General features: G+C 40.6%; 6 non-coding genes across 6 annotated transcripts; all 6 read left to right on the forward strand.

Annotated features, from left to right (window-relative positions):
• The first annotated feature begins 6,738 nt into the window (after window positions 1-6,738).
• trnay-gua (transfer RNA tyrosine (anticodon GUA)) lies at window positions 6,739-6,824 on the forward strand. The gene is given in 2 exon segments: window positions 6,739-6,775; window positions 6,789-6,824. It is a non-coding gene; the product is annotated as a tRNA-Tyr (tRNA).
• Window positions 6,825-7,230: 406 nt separating this feature from the next.
• Window positions 7,231-7,316, forward strand: trnay-gua (transfer RNA tyrosine (anticodon GUA)). The gene is given in 2 exon segments: window positions 7,231-7,267; window positions 7,281-7,316. It is a non-coding gene; the product is annotated as a tRNA-Tyr (tRNA).
• A 1,209-nt stretch (window positions 7,317-8,525) lies between these two features.
• On the forward strand, window positions 8,526-8,611 carry trnay-gua (transfer RNA tyrosine (anticodon GUA)). Its single transcript is given in 2 exon segments — window positions 8,526-8,562; window positions 8,576-8,611. It is a non-coding gene; the product is annotated as a tRNA-Tyr (tRNA).
• A 408-nt stretch (window positions 8,612-9,019) lies between these two features.
• Window positions 9,020-9,105, forward strand: trnay-gua (transfer RNA tyrosine (anticodon GUA)). The gene is given in 2 exon segments: window positions 9,020-9,056; window positions 9,070-9,105. It is a non-coding gene; the product is annotated as a tRNA-Tyr (tRNA).
• Window positions 9,106-12,680: 3,575 nt separating this feature from the next.
• Window positions 12,681-12,766, forward strand: trnay-gua (transfer RNA tyrosine (anticodon GUA)). Its single transcript is given in 2 exon segments — window positions 12,681-12,717; window positions 12,731-12,766. It is a non-coding gene; the product is annotated as a tRNA-Tyr (tRNA).
• A 407-nt stretch (window positions 12,767-13,173) lies between these two features.
• On the forward strand, window positions 13,174-13,259 carry trnay-gua (transfer RNA tyrosine (anticodon GUA)). Its single transcript is given in 2 exon segments — window positions 13,174-13,210; window positions 13,224-13,259. It is a non-coding gene; the product is annotated as a tRNA-Tyr (tRNA).
• The last annotated feature ends 756 nt before the right edge of the window (window positions 13,260-14,015 follow it).

A 14,015-nucleotide genomic window follows, 5' to 3' on the forward strand; every position in this document is an offset into this window, starting at 1 on the left:
GTTGGGAATCACTGTGTTAGAACACACCGTCTACTGCCTGTTCTCTTGTTAGTAGAAAATCTAATTTACGGTTTTATGTAGGCGATAAATTAGGGCTATCAATCGATTCAAATATTTAATCTCGACTATCGCATGATTGTCCATGGATATTTCACGATTAATCACAAATTTATCACACATGTATCTGTTCTAAATGGATTTTAAAAGGCATATTTTTCAAGTTTTAATGCTGAAGGGGTATCTGAGATACAGCGTACTCCGGTGGTAACTCAGTTCACATCGACAGGACATGCAAATAACGTAAGTCTTGTGGAGTGAAACCTCTGAACTTGCCAATCAAAAGACCGTTATCTTTATCCATTTCTGGTCAAGGAGCTTTGTTTCTCTTTCCTGGGTCTTGAGCTGCTTATTATTGATCATTGATATAGTTAAAAATGTAACTAATAAAGCCTGTTCCTCAGAACGGGAACACTCTGAAGAGTGTGGCTTGGGCGCCCGGGTTGCTCACCTGGTAGAGCGGGTGCCCATGTGTAGAGGTTTGCTCCTCGACGCAGCGGCCGCCAGTTCGCCTCCGACCTGCGGCCCTTTGCTGCATGTCATTCCCCCCTCTCTCTCCCCTTTCATGTCTTCAGCTGTCATCTATAAATAAAGGCTTAAAAATAATCTTTAAAAAAAAAAAGATGAAGAGTGTGGCTCTTAAAAGAGCCTTTTATTTGTGACTCAGGATCAGGTTTAACCTCCGAAGCCGTACAGCGTGCGGCGGCCCTTCCTCTTCAAAGCGTATACCCCATCCATGGCGCTCACGATCTTCCTCTTGGCGTGCTCGGTGTAGGTGACGGCGTCACAGATTACGTTCTCCAGAAACACCTTCAGGACACCGCGGGTCTGATCAGATCAGACCGGAGATACACTTCACTTCGCCGCGGCGAGCCAGACGGTGGACGGCGGACGGCTTTCGGCGATCCCCTGGATGTTATCATGGAGCACTTCACAGTTTCTGCTAGCCATCCACAACATTACTGCTGCATCACCTTCTGATTTCCCAAATCTACAGTGCGGCCCTATGCCCGAATTACGCATGCGTTAACTCATTATTGCGTTAATTTTGGCAGCCCTAGTATGAATACTAAATTAACTTTATTGCTATAATATAAACTGTCAAGGACTCTGTACACTGTGAAATCAAAGGTGCCTTTTTTGGGTAAATGATAGCATGAAGCACATTAAAAGGCAAGGTAAGGAAAGGTAAGTGAAAGGTAAGGCACTTTTATGCAGCACATTTCATTACAACTCATATGCATACATTAAAATACACATGGCAACATGCAAAATGCACAGAATAATACAAAAAATGTAAGACTACAGAAGAGAAAAATTTAAAAGTATAAAAACAAGAAAACACAAGAATGAAAAACACCCAACCTTTCAAAATGTATTGCTAAACTCTGCACCCCCCCTCACAGACACAAACCACAAACACAGTTTTACACAAACACACTGTAACTAATCATAAGCATCAGAAGAAAATAGAGCAAACACTAACACACAACTATGGTTGTAAAGATACATTGTAATGTATTTGAAAGGATTTCCCTTTGTTTGTGCCAAAAAAGCCTCAGTAGCTTGAGGGCTTTAAACTCAGCAAACACAGTGACATCTGGTGGTTTCAGAAACTTATAGCAGCCCTTTAAGACTGAGGCCAAAGCACGACAACACCTCACAGAATTAATAGTTTCAGTCTCTTATGTGTGCAAGACAAGTCAGAAAATGTGTTGTTTATTAAACCTGTAAATAAATAAAACAAAATATTCACTTCAAAAAAATGCTCATCACAATTTACCAGAGGAAACCAAAACCCAAAACCAAAAGCTAAAGTTATAATAGCTCAGAAGTCTAAAGAAACCTGTAAATATACACAATTACATTTTTGCAGTTTTGCTTGAAAATGACTCCAAAAAATTAAGCAATTGCAGCTGTTTATCATTTCTTTTCATCTTTAATAAATTACATAATTTTCATTCATGATTCTTTGGAGGTCCTGATGAACAGTAGGCCTACCTCAGATAGCTGCATTATGAGCAAGGCACTGAGGCTAAGTTAAGGCTCATGTTTGAACCACACAATATAGTTACATTTTTGCACACACAAAAGCATATTTGGCACAGAATAAAACATTTAGATAAAACGTATGTCCTTGTTTATTGTTTATGTGTAATGTGTAGTGCTTTTCAATGGAGCTGAAACAGCATGAATATACAATCACACATGAAACTGACAGCAAAGACATATGTTAGGCCGGCACATACGGGTGCTTCGCTAAAACTGAAGGCCGCGCCCACTTTTTGGGCATAGAAAATATACAATCCCATAGAAGTCAATGCAATTTGACGTGTGTTTGGATCATAATTTTCACAAATGCGTGTGGATTTATTTCTTGTTAAACAGATGTTTGTTTTATAAACATGTCTAATGTTTATTTTGTGACCTCGCCTGAACCCAAGCGTTCACGATACCTTAATAAATGAAGGTCAATCACCCTCATGTCCCTTCAGTCTTCCCTTGCATCAGTGGATCAATGACCCAACACGGTGGCGCATACTGCAAATACATATCTGATTAAATCACTATAGTTAGGCTGTAATTAATCAACCTGTTATTAATAACCAACTGTTTGGTCTATAAGCTGAGATTTAGTTGGAGACGACAATCTGATGCTGCTAAACTGTTAGCAGCCTCCCACTTAAGCTAACGTTAGCTATCCATCAGTAGTAACTCTGACTGAGAATATTCACGTACCTTATGAGCCTCACATATCGGTGCGAAAGTCTCGATTAACCCGCTACACAACATCTGTTTCTGTCCTGATGTGACATCGCGATTCTTCCCTCTCATAGGGAGCCTTGGCGATGCCGGTCTGGTCTATAGCCGGAAGCCGGTCTGGTCTATGGCCTGGAGCCAAAGCCCATCTATCAGGATCTATTTTAGGTCATGGCAAGAGGACAAATCGAAGACCAGGGTTTTTGGATGTATTGTTGGTGCAACAAACTACTCAGCAACTTTTTGGCATAGTTATTAACTGAAAACGATTTGTTTAAAGTAAAAGTTTGGTTGGTTTTGCGATTTACATTTCCTCTGTCGTTTACGCTGTTGTCGTCTAAAGGGAGCGCAGGATTGTTTTCCTCCAGAAAAGGGCCATGGTGTTGAGATGTCCCTCGAGATGACGTATTGCCGGTCTAACATCTTCACACATATAAAAATAACAGTAGAAATAGAGAAACACATTAAAACATCTGCATAAAAAAGACAGGGACATAATCAAACTTATCAATATACAAACATTAAAAGCAGCCAAAGACTTCTGATCGGAAAAGGAGGAAGCAACTCATGCAACCAATAGTTTTAAACATTCAATAGTTCCAGCATTAAACCCCTTTCATGTCTTGTGTTTCCCAAGCATGGTCACAGGTAAGTTGATAAAATTACTGCATTTTTGACATTTTTACACATTCTCTGACCTTTTAATGAATCTAGTCAGTATTGGTATTCTATGTAGCCAGCTTTAAGTTATTGTCAATCGAAAGATAATAGCTAGTTGGATTCTAAATGCAGATAGCCAAGTTAAGCAACACTTTGCTTGCTACCACAACCAGATGTTAGATGACCTACATTTACCTCAAATTAATTGCAGTTATTGGCGTTTGTTAGCATACAAACGTGACTGTATTTGGATGTTTTCTGGCGGGTGATCATGTTTCAAATCCTGCCCTCAGCATTTACTGAATGCTCATAGGCACACATTGGAAACTCACATTGACTTGGCACATTGATTGGCTCTGGAGGTTGGTCTTAGTTGAAATAGAAGGAAAAAGCGATGACATATATATATATATTATGGAAGTATTTTATATCTAATGGCGATACCCAGACCCGTTGAAAGAGAGAGGTGCAACGCTTTCATAGACTTCTGTCTTTATTGGAGAAGGCGGAAGCAATGCAATAGTTCCAAGCATTGAATAGTTCCAGCATTTAACCCCTTTTATTTTCAGTGTTTCCCAAGCATGGTCACAGGTAAGTTGATAAAATTACTGTATTTTTGACATTTTTACGCATTATCTGACCTTTCATGAATATAGTCAGTATTGGTATTCTATGTAGCCAGCTTTAAGTTATTGTTCATCGAAACATAATAGCTAGTTGGATTCTAAATGCAGATAGCTTAAGCAACACTTCACACACTACCATAACCAGATGTTAGTTGACCTACATTTACCTCAGATTGATTGCAGTTATTGGCGTTTGTTGGCATACAGAGTATATCTTCTGTTATTAGCTTTATTGTTAAGGTTAGCAGCACTTTGTTGTGAATGTACTAGTACATCTTATTACAGTGAATGGTAGCTAGTTAACTAGATACCATTGCACAAATCATTTGTTAGGTAGTGCATCAATGACAGGTGATAAGATCAGCAGCATGAATGTGGATGATCACAGTAACAAGAAAGTACCCTTTCCTGGCCTGTTTTCTGCCATTTGTCTCTCCCTGTAATATCTTGTATGAGTTTCTTTAAAGACTTTGGTGCCTTGTATATTTTGCACTATTGACCTAATGTCTTTTTTGGCTTAAACCATAAAAATGAATGAATGCAGTTGCTGAATAATTATGACAATTAAACAGAACGCGAGGTCTCATTAAACCCTGTTTTACTCCTCATGGTAAAGAACATGATCTTGTTAATGAAGAGAAACACAGAGCAAGAAACTAATCAGAGCCTAAAGCAAGACAATTAAAGGTATGCCCCGGTCCTGTAGCCACACAGTGATGTTGGTTTTTGTGTTGATTTTTTTGTCACTCTTTTCAACTTTTGTTGCCTTTTGCCGCATTTCGGACGACATGAAGCCCTACAAAAGTCAGCAAAAAGTTTCATAGCCATCATAGAATTAAGTAAATCAAGCAAAACAATGATTACATTTTTTACAACAACTTGTTTCACAGCCTGAATATGAAAAAAATGGTTCTGTGAAAATTCTGAGTCGGAAAGTCGGTAAATGTGCCAATTTCTGCTTTGAGTGTTGCGTAATTGGGGTTTGACACATGAGATTTAAAGGGTCAATTCACCAATTTCTCATCCTTATCTATCTATCTGGGTAAGGGCTATGGCGTGAAAATATCCTCGTTTTTTCCATTGTTCTGTGTTTCTGGGGCTCTCAGTTCACACTTTTATGGATTCAAGCTGTTAGAAAAGCTACATGATTGTGTGTGGTGTGTGTAGGCTGCTTATGTGTGTCCTTGCTGCCATAGAGATGGAAACGCTATGCTATAGAGATGGAGAGTGATGACGTTTTAATGGCCCATCATCGCCAAAAACGATAGAGACGCTCTTGGACGTCCCATTTGGCAGTTATCGTACCCTCTGAGTGTGTGTATCCCTTCGATATCTCAGTTGGTAGAGCGGATGACTGTAGGTTGGTAATACCAGGTGTCCTTAGGTCGCTGGTTCAATTTTGGCTCGAAGGATGGAGTTTTAGTTGCTGCCCAATGTGTTTCCATTCAGAATGGAAACACATTGGGCAATGTCAAGGGACTCATTTTCAGATCGGTTGTCTCCATTGCTTGACAAAAGAACTCTTGACTTAATAACTTTCTACCAGTGTTAAACGAGTTGCTCCCAAGAACCACCAAGGGTTTGAATGGCAGTGTTTTGGCACGACTTTTTTTTCTAAAAATAGATTGTAAACTGGTACATTTTACACTACTAAGAGTAGACCAGTTTTGTGTGGACTCAGGCTGCTGGATAAGCTACATGATTGTCTGTGGTGTGTGGAGGCTGCATATGTGTGACCTCGCTGCTATAGAGATGGAGAGTGCTGATGCGTTAATGGCCCATCATCACCAAAAGTGATACAGACGCTCTTGGACGTCAGGTTTGGTACTTATTGTGTCCGGTTACTGTGTGTAACATGATCCTGAAATCTTTGATGATGGAAATAATCGGAAAAGTCTGTAAATGTGTCAAGGGACTCATTTTTAGATCTGTTGTCTTCATTGCTTTATTTATTGGACAAAAGAACACTTGACTTAAAAACTGTTAAACAAGTTGCTCCCACGAACCTCCAAGGGTTTCGATGGCAGTGTTTTGGCAAGATTTTTTTTCTAATATCCCTTACCCAATATGGTGTGAAAATATCCTAGTTTTTTCCATTGTTCTGTGTTTCTGATGCTCTCAGTTCACACTTTTAAGACTACACCAGTTTTGTGTTGATTCAAGCTGTTAGATAAGCTACATGATTGTGTGTGGAGGCTGCGTATGTGTGTCCTTGCTGCCATAGAGATGGAAACGCAATGCTAAAGAGATGGAGAGTGATGACGTGTTAATGGCCCATCATCGCCAAAAACGATACAGACGCTCTTGGACGTCCTGTTTGGCACTTATCGTATCCTCTGAGTTTGTGTATCCCTTCGATAGCTCAGTTGTTGTGAATGTACTAGTACATCTTATTACAGTGAATGGTAGCTAGTTAACTAGATACCATTGCACAAATAATTTGTTAGGTAGTGCATCAATGACAGGTGATAAGATCAGCAGCATGAATGTGGATGATCACAGTAACAAGAAAGTACCCTTTCCTGGCCTGCTTTCTGCCATTTGTCTAAAAATAAACAAATGCAGTTGCTGACTAATTATGATCATTAAGCAGAACGGAAGCTCTCATTAAACACTGTTTTTAACTAGTGTTAACCCTTCGATAGCTCAGTTGGTAAAGCGGAGGACTGTAGGTTGATAACAGGTATCCTTAGGTTGCTGGTTCAATTCTGGCTCAAAGGATGTATTTTTCGTTGCTGCCCAATGTGTTTCCATTTAGAATGGAAAGATGTCAAGGGACTCATTTTTAGATCTGTTGTCTCCGTTGCTTCTCCTTTAGCTATTGACCTAATGTCTTTTTTGGCTTAAACCGTAAAAATGAACGAATGCAGTTGCTGAACAATTATGACCATTAAACAGAACGCGAGGTCTTATTAAACCCTGTTTTACTCCTCAAGGTGAAAACACCTTAGTTTGCTGGATAAGCTACATGATTGTCTGTGGTGTGTGTGGATGCTGCATATGTGTGACCTTGCTGCTATAGAGTTGGAGAGTGATGATGCGTTAATGGCCCATCATCACCAAAAGTGATACAGACGCTTTTGGACGTCAGGTTTGGTACTTATTGTGCCCGGATATTGTGTGTAACCCTTCGATAGCTCAGTTGGTAGAGCGGAGGACTGTAGGTTGATAATAGGTATCCTTAGGTCGCTGGTTCAATTCCGGCTCGAAGGATGGAGTTTTAGTTGCTGCCCAATGTGTTTCCATTCAGAATGGAAAGATGTCAAGGGACTTGTTTTTAGATCTTTTGTCTCCATTGCTTCATTTATTCAGACAAAAGAACACAACTTAATAACTTTGTACCAGTGTTAAACGGGTTGATCACAAGAACCTCCAAGGGTTTGGATGTCATTGTGAACATATTTCTTTTCTAAAAATGTATTGTAAAATAGTACATTTTACACTGCTAAAAGTACACCAGTTTTGTATGGACTCAAGCTGTTGGATAAGCTACATGATTGTGTGTGGTGTGTGGAGGCTGCGTATGTGTGTCCTTGCTGCCATAGAGTTGGAAATGCAATGCTAACGAGATGGAGAGTGATGATGTGTTAATTCAATTCAATTCAATTCAGTTTTATTTATAGTATCAAATCATAACAAGAGTTATCTCGAGACACTTTACAGATAGAGTAGGACTAGACCACACTCTATAATTTACAAAGCCCCAACAATTACAATAATTCCCTCAAGAGCAAGCATTAGCGGTAGCTATTGCGATAGTGGCAAGGAAAAACTCCCTTTCGGGAAGAAACCTTGGACATACCCAGACTCTTGGTAGGCGGTGTCTGACGGTGCCGGTTGGGGGTGTGATGAACAGTGGTAGTAATAGTCACAATAAAGATAATGGAACAGTGACTACAATGGTAGTCATAGTAGTTCATGTCATAGTAGGGCACAGCATGGCGTTACGTGGTGTAATGTGGCACAGCACAGCATGGGTGGACGCGGTAGGACGCAGCAGGATGCAGCCGGACACTGTAGGGAATCGCAGAGCGTAGTAGGGTGTAGCAGGTCCCTAGCGACAGCTGCACCCAAGACCCAGGTCTTGGTGCCCCCCTAATCCAAGGCGATATTCTGGGTGAAGAAGAAACATAAGGACTCCGGGGAGTAAACTCCCCTAGAGCTAGGTTAGTAACAAGCATTTCTGGGAGAAGGATGCACATAAAAGGAACAAATGAAAAGAGAGAAATTCTCCAGCAGTCTAGAATTATAATAGCATCAATGACAGGTGATAAGATCAGCAGCATAAATGTGGATGATCACAGTAACAAGAAAGTACCCTTTCCTGGCCTGTTTTCTGCCATTTGTCTAAAAATAAACAAATGCAGTTGCTGACTAATGACCATTAAGCAGAACGGAAGCTCTCATTAAACTGGTGTTAACCCTTCGATAGCTCAGTTGGTAGAGCGGAGGACTGTAGGTTGATAATAGGTATCCTTAGGTAGCTGGTTCAATTCCGGCTCGAAGGATGTATTTTTTTCGTTGCTGCCCAATGTGTTTCCATTTAGAATGGAAAGATGTCAAGGGACTAATTTTTCGATCTGTTGTCTCCGTTGCTTCTCCTTTAGCTATTGACCTAATGTCTTTCTTGGCTTAAACCATAAAAATGAACGAATGCAGTTGCTGAACAATTATGACCATTAAACAGAATGCGAGGTCTTATTAAACCCTGTTTTACTCCTCAAGGTGAAAACACCTTAGTTTGCTGGATAAGCTACATGATTGTCTGTGGTGTGTGTGGATGCTGCATATGTGTGACCTTGCTGCTATAGAGTTGGAGAGTGATGATGCGTTAATGGCCCATCATCACCAAAAGCGATACAGACGCTCTTGGACGTCAGGTTTGGTACTTATTGTGCCCGGATATTGTGTGTAACCCTTCGATAGCTCAGTTGGTAGAGCGGAGGACTGTAGGTTAATAACAGGTATCCTTAGGTTGCTGGTTCAATTCCGGCTCGAAGGATGTATTTTTTCGTTGCTGCCCAATGTGTTTCCATTTAGAATGGAAAGATGTCAAGGGACTAATTTTTAGATCTGTTGTCTCCGTTGCTTCTCCTTTAGCTATTGACCTAATGTCTTTTTTGGCTTAAACCATAAAAATGAACAAATGCAGTTGCTGACTAATTATGACCATTAAGCAGAACGGAAGCTCTCATTAAACCCTGTTTTACTCCTCATGGTAAAGAACATGATCTTGTTAATGAAGAGAAACACAGAGCAAGAAACTAATCGGAGCCTAAAGCAAGACAATTAAAGGTATGCCCCGGTCCTGTAGCCACACAGTGATGTTGGTTTTTGTGTTGATTTTTTTGTCACTCTTTTCAACTTTTGTTGCCTTTTGCCGCATTTCGGACGACATGAAGCCCTACAAAAGTCAGCAAAAAGTTTCATAGCCATCATAGAATTAAGTAAATCAAGCAAGACAATGATTACACTTTTTACAACATCTTGTTTCACAGCCTGAATATGAAAAAAATGGTTCTGTGAAAATTCTGAGTCGGAAAGTCGGTAAATGTGCCAATTTCTGCTTTGAGTGTTGCGTAATTGGGGTTTGACACATGAGATTTAAAGGGTCAATTCACCAATTTCTCATCCTTATCTATCTATCTGGGTAAGGGCTATGGCGTGAAAATATCCTCGTTTTTTCCATTGTTCTGTGTTTCTGGGGCTCTCAGTTCACACTTTTATGGATTCAAGCTGTTAGAAAAGCTACATGATTGTGTGTGGTGTGTGTAGGCTGCTTATGTGTGTCCTTGCTGCCATAGAGATGGAAACGCTATGCTATAGAGATGGAGAGTGATGACGTTTTAATGGCCCATCATCGCCAAAAACGATAGAGACGCTCTTGGACGTCCCATTTGGCAGTTATCGTACCCTCTGAGTGTGTGTAACCCTTCGATCTCTCAGTTGGTAAAGGGGAGGACTGTAGGTTGGTAATACCAGGTGTCCTTAGGTCGCTGGTTCAATTTTGGCTCGAAGGATGGAGTTTTAGTTGCTGCCCAATGTGTTTCCATTCAGAATGGAAACACATTGGGCAATGTCAAGGGACTCATTTTCAGATCGGTTGTCTCCATTGCTTGACAAAAGAACTCTTGACTTAATATCTTTCTACCAGTGTTAAACGAGTTGCTCCCAAGAACCACCAAGGGTTTGAATGGCAGTGTTTTGGCAAGATTTTTTTTCTAATATCCCTTACCCAATATGGTGTGAAAATATCCTAGTTTTTTCCATTGTTCTGTGTTTCTGATGCTCTCAGTTCACACTTTTAAGACTACACCAGTTTTGTGTTGATTCAAGCTGTTAGATAAGCTACATGATTGTGTGTGGAGGCTGCGTATGTGTGTCCTTGCTGCCATAGAGATGGAAACGCAATGCTAAAGAGATGGAGAGTGATGACGTGTTAATGGCCCATCATCGCCAAAAACGATACAGACACTCTTGGACGTCCTGTTTGGCACTTATCGTATCCTCTGAGTTTGTGTATCCCTTCGATAGCTCAGTTGTTGTGAATGTACTAGTACATCTTATTACAGTGAATGGTAGCTAGCTAACTAGATACCATTGCACAAATAATTTGTTAGGTAGTGCATCAATGACAGGTGATAAGATCAGCAGCATGAATGTGGATGATCACAGTAACAAGAAAGTACCCTTTCCTGGCCTGCTTTCTGCCATTTGTCTAAAAATAAACAAATGCAGTTGCTGACTAATTATGATCATTAAGCAGAACGGAAGCTCTCATTAAACACTGTTTTTAACTAGTGTTAACCCTTCGATAGCTCAGTTGGTAGAGCGGAGGACTGTAGGTTGATAACAGGTATCCTTAGGTTGCTGGCTCAAAGGATGTATTTTTCGTTGCTGCCCAATATGTTTCCATTTAGAATGGAAAGATGTCAAGGGACTCATTTTTCGATCTGTTGTCTCCGTTGCTTCTCCTTTAGCTATTGACCTAATGTCTTTCTTGGCTTAAACCGTAAAAATGAACGAATGCAGTTGCTGAACAATTATGACCATTAAACAGAACGCGAGGTCTTATTAAACCCTGTTTTACTCCTCAAGGTGAAAACACCTTAGTTTGCTGGATAAGCTACATGATTGTGTGTGGTGTGTGGAGGCTGCGTATGTGTGTCCTTGCTGCCATAGAGTTGGAGAGTGATGATGCGTTAATGGCCCATCATCACCAAAAGTGATACAGACGCTTTTGGACGTCAGGTTTGGTACTTATTGTGCCCGGATATTGTGTGTAACCCTTCGATAGCTCAGTTGGTAAAGGGGAGGACTGTAGGTTGATAACAGGTATCCTTAGGTTGCTGGCTCAAAGGATGTATTTTTCGTTGCTGCCCAATATGTTTCCATTTAGAATGGAAAGATGTCAAGGGACTCGTTTTTAGATCTGTTGTCTCCATTGCTTCATTTATTCAGACAAAAGAACACAACTTAATAACTTTGTACCAGTGTTAAACGGGTTGATCACAAGAACCTCCAAGGGTTTGGATGTCATTGTGAACATATTTCTTTTCTAAAAATGTATTGTAAAATAGTACATTTTACACTGCTAAATGTACACCAGTTTTGTATGGACTCAAGCTGTTGGATAAGCTACATGATTGTGTGTGGTGTGTGGAGGCTGCGTATGTGTGTCCTTGCTGCCATAGAGTTGGAAATGCAATGCTAACGAGATGGAGAGTGATGATGTGTTAATTCAATTCAATTCAATTCAGTTTTATTTATAGTATCAAATCATAACAAGAGTTATCTCGAGACACTTTACAGATAGAGTAGGACTAGACCACACTCTATAATTTACAAAGCCCCCAACAATTACAATAATTCCCTCAAGAGCAAGCATTAGCGGTAGCTATTGCGATAGTGGCAGGAAAAACTCCCTTTCGGGGAAGAAAGCCTTGGACATACCCAGACTCTTGGTAGGCGGTGTCTGACGGTGCCGGTTGGGGGTGTGATGAACAGTGGTAGTAATAGTCACAATAAAGATAATGGAACAGTGACTACAATGGTAGTCATAGTAGTTCATGTCATAGTAGGGCACAGCATGGCGTTACGTGGTGTAATGTGGCACAGCACAGCATTGGGTGGGCGCGGTAGGGCGCAGCAGGACGCAGCCCGGACACTGTAGGGGAATCGCAGGCGTAGTAGGGTGTAGCAGGTCCCTAGCGACAGCTGCACCCAAGACCCAGGTCTTGGTGCCCCCCTAATCCAAGGCGATATTCTGGGTGAAGAAGAAACATAAGGACTCCGGGGAGTAAACTCCCCAGAGCTAGGTTAGTAACAAGCATTTCTGGGAGAAGGATGCACATAAAAGGAACAAATGAAAAGAGAGAAATTCTCCAGCAGTCTAGAATTATAATAGCATCAATGACAGGTGATAAGATCAGCAGCATAAATGTGGATGATCACAGTAACAAGAAAGTACCCTTTCCTGGCCTGTTTTCTGCCATTTGTCTAAAAATAAACAAATGCAGTTGCTGACTAATTATGACCATTAAGCAGAACGGAAGCTCTCATTAAACTGGTGTTAACCCTTCGATAGCTCAGTTGGTAGAGCGGAGGACTGTAGGTTGATAATAGGTATCCTTAGGTCGCTGGTTCAATTCCGGCTCGAAGGATGTATTTTTTCGTTGCTGCCCAATGTGTTTCCATTTAGAATGGAAAGATGTCAAGGGACTCATTTTTAGATCTGTTGTCTCCGTTGCTTCTCCTTTAGCTATTGACCTAATGTCTTTCTTGGCTTAAACCGTAAAAATGAACGAATGCAGTTGCTGAACAATTATGACCATTAAACAGAATGCGAGGTCTTATTAAACCCTGTTTTACTCCTCAAGGTGAAAACACCTTAGTTTGCTGGATAAGCTACATGATTGTCTGTGGTGTGTGTGGATGCTGCATATGTGTGACCTTGCTGCTATAGAGTTGGAGAGTGATGATGCGTTAATGGCCCATCATCACCAAAAGCGATACAGACGCTCTTGGACGTCAGGTTTGGTACTTATTGTGCCCAGTTACTGTGTGTAACCCTTCGATAGCTCAGTTGGTAGAGCGGAGGACTGTAGGTTAATAACAGGGATCCTTAGGTCGCTGGTTCAATTCCGGCTCGAAGGATGTTTTTTTCGTTGCTTCCCAATGTGTTTCCATTAACAATGGAAAGATGTCAAGGGACTTGTTCAAATTTGTTAACTTGCCATTCAAAAGGCCATTTGACCGAAAGCGAGAAAAGTGGCGTTTCCGTCCTAATTATGCTTTTAAACGAAAGTTTGACTCGGGTATATTCACAAAAAGACCCTAGGTTGCATTTTGGTGAGAGTTACGCTTTAAGCAACACTTCACACGCTACCATAACCAGATGTTAGTTGACCTACATTTACCTCAGATTGATTGCAGTTATTGGCGTTTGTTGGCATACAGAGTATATCTTCTGTTATTAGCTTTATTGTTAAGGTTAGCAGCACTTTGTTGTGAATGTACTAGTACATCTTATTACAGTGAATGGTAGCTAGTTATCTAGATACCATTGCACAAATCATTTGTTAGGTAGTGCATCAATGACAGGTGATAAGATTAGCAGCATGAATGTGGATGATCACAGTAACAAGAAAGTACCCTTTCCTGGCCTGTTTTCTGCCATTTGTCTCTCCCTGTAATATCTTGTATGAGTTTCTTTAAAGAATTTGGTGCCTTGTATATTTTGCACTATTGACCTAATGTCTTTTTTGGCTTAAACCATAAAAATGAATGAATGCAGTTGCTGAATAATTATGACAATTAAACAGAACGCGAGGTCTCATTAAACCCTGTTTTACTCCTCAAGGTGAAGAACATGATCTTGTTAATGAAGAGAAACACAGAGCAAGAAACTAA

This window comes from Sander vitreus, chromosome 13 (genome assembly GCF_031162955.1).
Source record: "Sander vitreus isolate 19-12246 chromosome 13, sanVit1, whole genome shotgun sequence".
Taxonomy (NCBI): Eukaryota; Metazoa; Chordata; class Actinopteri; order Perciformes; family Percidae; genus Sander; species Sander vitreus.